We start from the raw sequence: 8475 nt of genomic DNA, 5'->3' as shown, positions 1-8475 counted from the left end.
ATTTTTGGAAAATGGCTGCAATGAAACAAAGAGTGAAAAATTTAAAGGGGTCTGAATACTTTCCGTACCCACTGTACGCATAATATGCTATGTGGCTGCATGCTCCGGACCGTGACACCGTTAGCCTACTATACCATACTATTCAGTCTTCAGCAGTGCACTGTGGGATAGTTTATATTAATCTGAGTGAAAATCAAGAGACTAACCAAGGAAGACTTGCATATATACGGTACATGTAACACCTACAGTATTATTTTATATAGCAATTTAATCTACATCCTACTCATGCAGACAGTTCTCCGTGAGTCTAGTCATTTGTCCCAATCTTTTTCCTTGGGCTATGTAAGCCTCTCCCTATAATCTCATGATACACACTTGGGTTTACTGTAAATTTGAAGTAAAGACAGACAGGCAAAGAGAAAAAAGGGCGCTATGCAAGGCATCGATTTCACACTGCGATTACACTGTGCTGACAGCTTGCCCTTAATCATTTCGGGTGGTGTAGAGGAGCAGATATAATACTGCATTATCATGAAGGGCTGTCCCCTAGAAAACCAAATTGAATGCTGAACCTCTGATCAATAATCCAGGCGGCTGTGACTCTGGTAGCCACTGGGACTCGTTTAATCAACCTGGTAGCTGAAGCTGTCCCCGCTGCGCTGCAGGGGATTTCTCAAAGGACCACCTGCACAGGGGTCAAAGGTTACAGGGCCTGTGGGGGTCTGCAGTGTAATGTGGAAACACAAAACGGTGGCTGACTCTAACAAAACAGGCTGTTTTACGTTTTGGGGGGAATAATGCAAAAGGGAGCATTTAATTTAATTTAACTTGAGTGTCTCTTCATATCATCATCATCATCATCATCATCATCATCATTCCACAGTCATAAAGTTATCTCAAATAATTGTCTTTTATCTGTGCGGGTTTGTTTGACAGTGTGTTCAATTTGCCAGATTAGCATAATTTGCATGTTAGACATGAATATAAAAACAACTGACAGAACAACGGTTGAAAAGCCTTAATTAGGCTTGTGAAGAAGCTCCGGTATTGTTTTGCCTTTGGTGTGTGTGTGTGTGTGTGTGTGTGTGTGTGTGTGTGTGTGTGTGTATAAAATCTGAGTTTCTTTGTTGCTGTCTTCTTTGAAAGCCAGGCCTGGTGCATGTGAGTGCTTTATGCGTCGCTATTGGATGCCGAGGGCCCTGGCAAAGGGTTAAGGTTTTCGGTATGTTATTAATTGGGAAATGGTCTGGGGAGAGCCAGGTGGAGGCAGACTTTATAACTAAGATACCTTCATTGAAAACCAAAACCTTGATTTATTTATATTCTAATTTAATGAGGTCAGATTAGGAAGTTGATCATTTCAGTCATCTTAAATAACGATATTTTAGCAACTAGTCTTGCACACTTTGCTCACCCTGGTCACCTGATACAGGTGACTTAACACAAAAATGTTGTCACTAGAAGAAGGCATCACACGTAAAACATCAATGTTATCTTTTTTGGAGAGACAAAAATGTATGTGTTATGTGTATTTTTCTTCTTCTACGGGAGATAAAAATGTCCTTCTAAATGTTTCTGGCACAGCTGTGTTTGTCTACCGCCCCAGTGACTACAGCCCCCTACAGAGACAAATCTGTCCAGGCCTCCCAGAGTGTGTGGTGTCTCCGCATGTTACTCAGTAGATATAGAACCAGCTGATGGTTTTTTGTTCAAGTTGCAAATAATTACCTTTTTGGAGCCATTAGCAGTTGTTGAGTGATGAGCTTGTAGCCAAGGCCTTAAAACCCATTACATGTTCTGATTGTGTCAATCTAATGAGCTAATTGAATGCTATCCCTCAGCCACTTTTCATCAGTGAAGAGCCCATGCTGCTCAACTGATTTGGATATAATTTGCACAGCGAGAGCTTCAATCACAAGAGACAAACATTTTCCCTCTCATTAAAGAGCACATTAAAGATTATCTTCTCTAGTTGCCACAGTGACTCTATCTAATATGATTTGCTGGAAGTGTGCAGAGAACAATTTTCCTATGTGATCCAGCGAGACTTGTATTTTCTCTTCTCTCCTCTCTCTTCTGCAGTAAGTGAGTCTAAAGAGACCTCTTTGATCTTGTCTCATTGCTTTCAATACAGACTGAATTTAAATCACAAGGCCAACTATTTTAAGAACAAAGCTGCCGTCGGGCTGAACAATGGAAAAGAGAAGCTGACTTTTATTTCTCCCACTATCCTGTCAGAAGGAAATTTGCTAGACAGTAGCGGAGTGTGTCAATGAATCTAGTTTACGAACATTTACAGGTTTTTTTTTTTTTTTTTTTTTAGAAGGGGCTCATGGAAACAGAAGATTAAATTCCAGACCAGCTTTGGTATCCTCGTAGAGGAGTGGTTTGGCTTACGTCTGAAACTAGTTCTTGAATAGTTAATAGCAAGAGTCTCCATCTTCTCTGCTACCTTAGATGGTCCTTTTGGGTCATAAAGAGGGGAAAGCTTTCTGCCCCAATCTGTATCTATAACTTTAGTATACAGTATTAAACAATAATAAATATCCATATTTGGTAATGGAATTTGATCTATATTTGTTGCATTTTGTTTGAATTTCCTTTATACTGAAGTAGTACGTCACTTTGTGATTTGTTTCTGTAATGGCCGTGCTGAGTCACTGCACAGTCAGTATCGGTGTTGTAATCAGCTTTACATGCATTTTAAAGGCATTCCTCTCTGTTTTCTGCCTGTATGAAAAGGCTTGTTTCTATTTTGGTTTGGTTGCCCTTTTCAAAAAAGCCAGCCAACATGCCAAGAGAAAGGTCAACATGATCTCAATAACATTAAAGATCTTCAAAGCCTCTTTTCTGCTTGTCTCTACCTTCCAAAAAAGACATGCGTTTACTCCTGTCCTCCACAGGTAACTCTTAAAGGAACACGTCGACTTATTAGGACTTTGGCTTATTTACTTATTAAGTACATACATACCCTTCTAATCTTGCGTGTTGTAACTCTGTCTGACGGACCCACCCCTAGTCTAGCTTAGCACAGATGCTGGAGGTAACTGGTTCCAACTAGCCTAGTTTAGCACAGATGCTGGAGGTAACTGGTTCCAACTAGCCTAGCTTAGCACAGATGCTGGAGGTAACTGGTTCCAACTAGCCTAGCTTAGCACAGAGCTGGAGGTAACTGGTTCCAACTAGCCTGCTGCTCCCAATAAGTAGCAGTGCTTTGCCTGCTGTGGAGAATAGTTCCCAGTATGTGTACGGTTAAAAGATGGCTGTGTGTCATAAGTTAGTCCCCGCTGTGACTATACAAATCCCAACATGTAAATAGGAACATGTTGGCGTTGTTTTTCAGGATCTGTGCTAAGCTAGGCTAGGTGGAGCTGCTTACCTCCATTATCTGTGCTAAGCTAGGCTAGCGGTGGGGGCGTGAGAGTTAGGACACGCACGGGTATGTATGGACAAATCGAACTGTGGGGGATACGGTGAATAAGCTATAGAAATAGTAAGTCGCCATGTTCTCTTAAGGTAGAAAAGCTGTCTGCAGACCAGTTCTACAGTAAACTGTAATGGTTGTTTCTCCTCCCTGACTCTTGCTCTGACACATTCTTGGCACTTCTATTTCTTTTATTTTGCTGACATGGAATCTGCTGGCAGAGGGTTCCTCACTGTAAACAAGGAGGGGAATGTGTCAAAGGTTGGAGCGTTTCGTATTTAAGCTTGACATAGGATCCAGGCTGAAAGCCACATAAAGCCTTACGGATAAAAGAGAACGCCTCCCTGTAGCAGGTGTTGAACAAGGAAGATGCATGTAATGGCTGTTTTCTGTTAGACCAACACGGCCTGCCAGGAGAGAATAAGAGAGGCATCTAGACCTTCTCACATGGGGGCAGTGTTGCACCACCTGTCAACCTTCCTTAACCACATTCCCTTCATCCCCGTCCTCCTCCTCTTGCTGATGTGTTCTTTCTCCTCCCTTACTGCAGAGGCATGCAGCAGGCATCCTCCATTCTAGCTCTTCTCACTTCCTTTTTCATGTTCCCTCTGACAAAGGATGACCACAAAGACACAACCAAAACCCACAGCAAACACTGAGCACCACAAGGAAAGTGACACGGGCCCCTGTCTTTGTACATGGATGACAGAGGTATACTGATTAGACATGACATTTGACATGGTTCATTACAAAATTGTTTGCTTTCTTAGTTCATACAGTATTGAAGGAATATTGATGTAATCAGGATTTTAGATGAGAAAATGCAGACTATTAAGAAATAATCCCAATCTGAAAATATCACAATACAATTTTTATAATAAAGGGTTACCTATACTTATACATTATCGAATATTCTGAACGTGAAAATAAACGTTTGAACACTTAATAAAACGTAATCTAACTTTAGTTTGAGATACTGTGCTCAAAAAGACATCTCAGCCTAAAGATTCTGCCTGTGAAAAGAGCTGCTGAACACACTTTGCTGAAACTGTATACCCAAGTAAAATCTTTTTTAAAGATTTTAGTCAAGTTTCAATTTCACGGCTCATGATTATCACTGAGAAGTATCTTGCCCGTCCATTGGGGAGAGCCTCACCAATCAAGCACCCAGCATCATTTGTAGTCTGACCACATTCACTGGTAACATCGAGTTGTTTAACAGTGGTGAAGGTTTGCAAAAGGGAAACCTTGTGGAGCATAATGTAAAACCTAATAACACACAATAACAGTTACAATGCAGGGACACACACCAAAATATTAGGGTCCATTAACCCAGCCAGTCCTGCCCTAGCGCATGCTGGAAGGCTTCGTACCTATACCTCAGGTAACTGCAGTCAGATGATCGGCCCTCAGTCAGCCAAACGTAAGATGCTGGAGAGGTGTGTGTGCGTCAGGCTGTTCTGGCCTCCCCGTCGTCCATCATGCTGATTATAGACACCTCAACACATTGTCCATTACAACATCGTCACTTGCTAAAGAAAAATAATTAAGAATTTGATTTATATTTTCATGCATTTTGCAATGCCATGTCAACATGTTGGCCTGGATTAGTTAAGCCACATATGAAGAACAAGGCCCTGGTGTGAAAAGAATCCACTGATGATATGTATTGATTAAAGCAGCTCATGGCTTTGCCCCTATAGTTTTTAATATCTTTAAATGACTATAACTTTGTTACTAAACAAATATTTTCCTACCCCAAGTTGAATTTATATCCAGAAAAAGCGACTACACTTCTCAAAAGAAATAAAGTGTCCTTCAGTGAAGAGGCAATGCAGTATTGCTACAGAAGCTAAGCTTATTATAAGTATGTTGTAAAGATGGAAAGCCCTAACCCAACCATACACCTTTCTTTGTAGAAACAACGAAAACCCATTGTTGCCAAATACTTGAGCAGCAGGAGCAAACCATAGGAGAAACAAACCTTTCTATTCTTCCTTTGACCTCTCTGCTCTTACTGTCTCCCCTGCCTTCTGTCTTCCTCTTCAGCCTTTATTGTGAGGGTAGTCATGGCTGTGATTGAGGCCATATTGTCTGACACCCCCTTCATCTGAAGCACAAACACCCCACACAGTGTCTCCTTACACAAGTCTGTTCCACAGGGGGGAGAAAATGACTGCAATGTAGTTCAGTGTATCACAGTGGGCTACATTTCTCCCTGGTTCACAGTACCCACTGAATTGGGATCTGTGCTGTTTCCCATGCAGTCTCAGACATCTCTCCTCTCTATTTCTTTCTCTGCTTACTCAACCCCAGCATGGCAGAAGTCATCCGAGGAAAACTGCAGCACGAGTAGACAGCAACACATTGCTGGTGGGAAGGTTGTTGTTTGTTTCATTAAACATGGCCCCAGTGTGCTGTGGACGAGGCAGTTCATACTGACAGCACGTACCGGTGCTGGAGGGAAAGAGACGCTTTAACAGCTGTGCTTCTGGACCCTAATGAGAACTGGTATGTTTGCTAAATAAGCACAGCAGGAAACATTTCTTACTAAATAGCTCTTGTAAGTTCTGATGAATTTCCCCTATATCATAAGGTTTTTTGATTTAATTTACGTTTTACTCATTAAACATTCCTAAGATAAGAAATTGTTCTGAGGGAAATGCAGTAATTGCAAAACAGAGTTGGAAGACAGCAAATATACAAAAAACTAAGATAACAGAACGGTAGGTGCAAAATGCAAAACACTAGATAAAAGTAAGGTGCAAATAAATATAGTATCTACCTACCATGCCAAAAATGGATGCAATAAATATAAATGTATATATGTTTGTACAGTGTCAGATCTGGGGTAAAGTGTAGGACTTTAAGAGTTAACAGAGTGTTCAAGATTATGGCTACAACATTTCCTTTAATGCACAGTTGTGAGGAGTTGAGTTGTAATGAAAAAAATCCAGCGTTGTCCGGGAGAGACATACCTCTAGAGAGGGGAGCAGAAAAGAGGCTGGACCCAGCTCACGTCCCCATGTCTCCGCTGCCCATCTCTTAACCTGAGATGGACGATTTGTAGAAAGGACTTCCTGTGGCGTCCAGTGGAACATTTTGGTGGTATCAATCTGTTGCTGAAGGTCAGGGCGGGAAATCAGCACCTTTTTTTAATAAGTGGCAAAAGGAAAACGAGGGAATGGTTAGCTTACTAGGTTTGGGAGCTGTCCCCTCAATTAGCAGTTGATCAGACATACATTTGAATGCCCTCTGTAAATAGACAGTATTACATGCTGCCTCCTGCTGGTAGAGGCAACACATTACAACTTGACCTACTTTCACTTAACTACAGTGCCGTCTAGCCTCAATCAGATCTCCGTGATCTGCCTAACGACAGTACAGAGGAACGTTTGCCTCTAACAGAGCGACAGTAATAACCTAATACACCGTCATTACTGAGATTAAACTACATTATGGGTTATATTTGCAGTGAATAATGCATTCCATAAACAGACACATAACTCTCGCAGTGCACATGAACAGATATTAGCTCACACATATAATAGCACCCTCGTGAATAAGCCTACTGTTACTAACGTACATTCATAAATCCTACATAACATTTTCATCAGACTTACTTATTGATGCACGCACACAGTTGTGTCCACAAAGTTAGTTATGAGGGGATAAATAAAGGAAAGAGTGATAGCATTAACGCCTTTCCTCCCTCGCTGGAGGTCGCTGTGTCCAAGCCGAGGCGCAGGAAGTGGCGGCGTGGCATCACGTTGGACGATGATATGAAATCGTCCATCGGCCCGACCCTATAGCCTACCTTACAGACGACCAGTCCATGGCCTGGACTTAACCTCAAACCTACTCGTCTTCAGAAAATGAAAACAAGGTGATCGTTAGAGGAACAATTAACCTTCATTAAGAAATAATAATAAAACTTAATAAAACAAAATAATGTATTGAAGCATTTCAAAATATGCTAGTGAACTTTCTTTTATAAATGGCTAGTAAAAATGTAAGTGACTGGTAACATTGGGCGTCCACCAGCCACTGAGGATGGTGGGCAACAAAGTTAATTTCCCACCCAGCTGAAGGTGCTCCTGGCCAACCTTGTTGATTGAGGAACATTGAATTCAAAGTGTTTTTAGCTCCATGACAATGTGATACTCCAAAGAGACCGCATGGGGTTGTTATAAAAATTCAGGCTGTGCCAAGCACTGCATTTAACTTATGTCTGTCTGCACTGGAAGGCAATTTGACCTTTAACCTCTATCAAAGGCATTCCTGAGGAAGAAAAGTCATTACAGAGCAGGATATTGGAACAGACTACTTCCAGTGGGCTCAGATGGAACTGATTACACCTAAACCACACTTCATATCTATTCTCATTTAGACAAACGTTTGCTGAGCTTTATGTTCTATTCGTTTTGCTCAGTCTTTCTATCAATCCCTCCATCTATAACAGCCTGGCTCTGGCTGCTAGATCACCAGGATGGATGGAAGGATTTAAAGATAGACTGCCTTAAAGAAAAGCCAACATCAGGGAAGTGGGGCTAAAATGAAGGCTTGGTTTAAAAGCTGTATATACCTACTGACAGAAAAGAAGTGTGAAACGGATAACCACAGCCTTGTCCTCTTTCCCCCTTCCTCTCATCTCCGTGTCGGCCACCAGTTCTTAATTCTTCTCTTCGGGATCCCCAACATTCCTGTGGGGGAAAGTCACTGCTGGATCCTATTTTCTACCAATCTTTGCTGAGAGCAAACAGACTCATGGAGATTGTTACCAATTAAAAGACTGTGTAATCCAACCAGTTTTCTTTAGGACTTTCCTCAATCACTGTAAAATATGATTTATTAGGTTAATTCTACCAGCTTCAGTGATCTCTGTAAACAAGAATACGCTTATGTGTATTTAGAGCCAGATAAGTCATCAAAAGCTTTCAGTGTGGACACATCAGTCATTGCATGGAAGCCTGAGAGTTTTTCTCATGGACGTGACAGTAATGATGGATAGCTGAACGCCCAGCTTCTCCAATAGCTCAGGATCACATTCC

General features: G+C 41.5%; 1 long non-coding RNA gene across 1 annotated transcript; it reads left to right on the top strand.

Annotated features, from left to right (window-relative positions):
- Positions 1 to 2913: 2913 nt before the first annotated feature.
- On the top strand, positions 2914 to 3209 carry LOC117955604. The gene is made up of 2 exons (XR_004659097.1): positions 2914 to 3085; positions 3169 to 3209. It is a non-coding gene; the product is annotated as an uncharacterized LOC117955604 (long non-coding RNA).
- Positions 3210 to 8475: the final 5266 nt, after the last annotated feature.

Source organism: Etheostoma cragini, chromosome 13, assembly GCF_013103735.1.
Source record: "Etheostoma cragini isolate CJK2018 chromosome 13, CSU_Ecrag_1.0, whole genome shotgun sequence".
NCBI classification, from domain to species: domain Eukaryota; kingdom Metazoa; phylum Chordata; class Actinopteri; order Perciformes; family Percidae; genus Etheostoma; species Etheostoma cragini.
Note: the sequence above shows the minus strand (reverse complement) of the source record. Positions and strands in the feature narration are given on the sequence as shown.